The following is a 4,242-nucleotide window of genomic DNA, read 5'->3' as shown; positions in this document are numbered from 1 at the left end:
CAATAGGCTATATCCTTTATCCATAGGAAGCCGTGTCTGCCGCCCTATCGATCGCAATGCACTGAACACAGCATTGCGGAAGATTGACTGCCGTACCGTAAAAAGTATTCTGCAGTTTTCCGATTGGTTTGGTAATCCCTCTATCTAGATTTCCAGAGTAGTCTCTTTCATTCCTTTTCATACTCCTTAAAGGAAAAGGCCCATCTCATCACTTGTCACTTCAGGCTCATTAAAAATTGAAGGCGACTAGAGTCATCTTTTGTATTTTCTCGACTCTTAAAAATTGAAAAAACAAGTTGTGTCAAAGCGTCTAAAATTCATTTGATTCCGAAAACATTTTCCCCTTTTTTTTAGTTGATCGAGTAATCCGCAATCGTGGAAGAAAGTCAATTGAAACCCCGTCGTTCGCGGAGACTTACGAGTCAACCATCTTTGTCCCCAGAATCAAAACTATTCCGGACAAAGTGAACTCATTTAACCGGCTCAAAGTCCCTTGGTCAGGTTGGAACAAGTGTTTCGACACCCTCGGAGACTCTGGTTACTCCAAACATTTCTGGTACCCCTGCCTTTACAAAAGAAGTTCCGCAGCCACAAGAGGACAGTAGAACTGATCCTAGTGTGAGGGTAAACACTTCTATATCTGAACTGGCTCCATCCATAGGTGATTCGGAAGGTGTTGTTCCCCAAACATCAGTCACTGCAGAATCTATACCTTCTTCGACACCAGAAATATTTTACGGACATGATGGCCTGCCTCTTCCACCCGGTTTGATTGCTATAGAAGAGATTGTGGAGAATCCACCATCTAGTACTCCATCGCAATTTGGAGTAGGGGTCACTCTATATCCTTCTTCGTCAAAAATTAGTCTACCATTATCAGAAGTTCCAGTAGAATCGCTAGGAAACCTTTTGGATAGACTAGATATGTCTGAACAACCGTCGACATCTAGGACTATGTCATTTGACACAGCAGCGGCAGAACTTCCTGCTGCTACTCCGACAATGTTCGCCGGCGTACCATCTATCACAACTAGCTCTCAATCACTAGATGGGATCCATCCAGGGGTTGTTTCGACGGTATGGTCTGTTCTCGTTTGTTCATCCGGAATAATATCTGGAATCTCTTATGTTGAGTCTCAGCAAATTGATCCTTCGCAATGTTAATTGGGCAGTCCAATCCTCAAAGGCAAATAATTCCCTTAAGCGTCGGATTACCGCCGTATGGAGGGAAATATGCCCTTTCATTGTCACCTCTAGGAGGTCAAACATATGAGAGTTCGCAACAAAATTCAGGTTATGCTGGAATTACATCCAATGGTTAGATACCAATACTGCCTCAACAACCAAGAGTTGTATACTCAATGCAACAAAGTATTCCTATGTCAAATATCCTCACTACACCTGCTATTGTGACGGTGTCGAAAGTACAAGCGTTACCTTTTGTATGCCAACCTCAAGTCTCTCAGGTCGCAATCCAACAGCCCCTTGTCCCTGCGACGCCACCACAATCATCGGTTAGTGGCTCCTTAACTGGAGTGACCCACGCTCAAACAGGTACCATTACTCCTCATCTCGGTCAAACAGCTAGTATTGGGCAACAGCATATCAACAACCACAATTCCAACAAGTTTACCAAGGATCTGAGCACCAAGTCTTGGCTAGTAATGGGCAGCCATATATTCAAAACAGATAACATCAACCATTTCATAATGATTATGCCCATCAACCTTATCAAAGTTATCAGCATCAAATGCACTATGTCGGTATGCAAAGACCCACTGCTTAGGCAATCCCATCTTATCCTGGGTATGCTTCGCCGAACCTGAATCAACAGTTGCCCTTCATGGTAACTTTAGAGTTACCAGATCTAAATCGGCTAACAAACGATCCAATCGCTTACGCCCCTTGGTGGCCAGCAATTCCTCATAAACTTCCGTCAGATATTCCTAAATTTAATGGAAATCCAAGTGAAGACCCGTTGAATCATGTGATGACCTTTCACCTGTGGTGTTCATCTAACACTCTAAATGATGATTCAATCAGGCTTCGCCTTTTTTAGCGAACGTTAACTGGTCCGGCAGCAAAATGGTATATCGAATTGCCTAGAGCTTCATTTGATAACTTCAGCACCCTAGCCACAACCTTTTTAACCCATTTTCAGTTACCCATAAGGTACGAAACGGGAACAAAGCTTCTTACCAATTTCAAGCAAACGACGGCCACTCACATATCCGATCATATTCATGAGCGGCGACGTCATCGTAGAATGGTAAAAACATATGTTCCTGATCAGCTATTGGCTGAATGGTTTATTAAGTCGTTGTTACCTTCTATTACGGAAGATGTGGCAAAGGGAGGAGTCGTCACTGAAGAGCAAGTAATTGCTCATGCGCAATATTTAGACTTAATCTATACTCAGTCTGGCACGCTCTATGATAAAATCCCTGATGCTCCTAGACTGGAATTTTCCGTTCCTCCCTCTCCTAAATCAAACAAAGACTCTCATGCCATGGACGGTGTGATAGGAATGACCAGCACAAAAACCATAAAGGCTAAGTCAAAGAAAGCCCGTACGGTTTCGGGTCAAAATGCAAATGAAGAACTTCTTGCCTCGGAAGTAAATGCCATATCGACTGACAAAGGCAAAGAAACCAAGCAACCAGGAGGCAAGAAGAAAAAGAAAGGGAAGAAGAAGAAACAGGAAGAGTCGTCCCCTGAAAAATCTTCTGCAAACCCTTCTGGAGATAGGAAACCAAATCGTCCATGCCTAATATGTGATGAGGATCATTAGACAAGAGAATGTCCATATAAAGTTGAGCTTAGAAAATTCTTCAAGAATTCAAAAACCTCGGCAGTATTGACTGATCCATTTCCAAATAACAAATCTGGTTGCTAGTGACAATGCTTCCCCGTCCCAAGTGCTAATGTTGTCAGTTTCAAAGCAACAAAATGATGCTTTGATATCGACAAGGAATAAATATTACAGGAATCCACAGCTGTCGGACAACAAGGCCAATGGTCAACCCAGTAGTTCGACAACAACTTTGACCGAAGTTGTGCCACCCATCATTCCTGAACTAACAATAAAGCCACCAAAGGGAGTAGTACACAAATCGACATTTAATCCTCGTGCCAGAGCAGCATAGCATTATAATATAGTGGAGGATCTGGCCCAATCGCCGTCCGCTATGTCGACACTTGAGGTACTGCAAAATTGCCCCTCCCAAAAGAAGGCTTTATTATTAGCAATAGGTGGGATTGACCCAACGGATTCCAATCTTGTGTCCTTTAATCACAAAGGATATGACCCTCAGTTACCAGCTCAACTAGCTTTCCCGATTCAAGTGAAAGCCCTCAACAAAACTGTTCATCAAACAATTATCGATGAGGGGGCATCTACATGTATTATGTCGATGAGTTGTTGGAAAACTTTAGGATCTCCACCCTTGTCGCAATCTTCGACAACATTAAAAGCATTTGATGGACGAACATACACCCCATCTGGGATTTTAAGTAACTTGCAAGTCGAACTAGGGGGAAAACAATAGAGATTGATGTTGAAGTTATCGATGGAAACCTCGATTACAACATCCTACTGGGAAGGCCCTGGATTTATGCTATGGTTGTAGTTGTGCCAACATACTTTAGAAAGATTGCATTTCCTTTTCAAGGAGGAATTACAATCGTCGACCAACAAACATTTCTCCCCAACAGTTCACAAGTTACGGGAAGCATTCCGATGATCCATGGAAGCCCTCATTTGCTTCAAAATATCGGAGTAGGCCTACTAAAAGACCCTACATTGATGGGGACTTTTTCCCTACCGCCTCCAAACAATCTAGCGGAAGTGGCCACGGTGGGAACCTGCAATATGATATCTTCTAGATTCAGAAGATTCCTGAACATTTTGACAGCATGGATCATCACCATTTTAGAAATATTGTAGCAATCAATTTTCTTGGCCTGGGGGGCAAGCCCAAATCAACGCTCATTGAGTGTTTGGATAGATAGGTCTAAGGAATATGGTACCTCTTCAGATCCTTGGTCGCATGCACACTCTACAGACGAAGGAATCAATCCGTCAATGATGATAGGAGAGGTACCATGGGAAGATTACCACCATCATTCCCATCTTCCGGATTACCACGAAGATTATTCCAGCAACCTTAATCATCCTTCAGTTTTTGATTTTCTATCAAATACTGTAAATATGGTCAGGAAAAATTTAAGAACCCTCCTTAA

This window comes from Pinus tabuliformis, chromosome 2_1 (assembly GCF_031772625.1).
Source record: "Pinus tabuliformis cultivar Carrire ecotype Pingquan chromosome 2_1, CPIR1, whole genome shotgun sequence".
Classification (NCBI taxonomy): Eukaryota; Viridiplantae; Streptophyta; class Pinopsida; order Pinales; family Pinaceae; genus Pinus; species Pinus tabuliformis.
The sequence above is the reverse complement of the archived record's forward strand: the minus strand, read 5'-3'. Positions refer to the sequence as shown.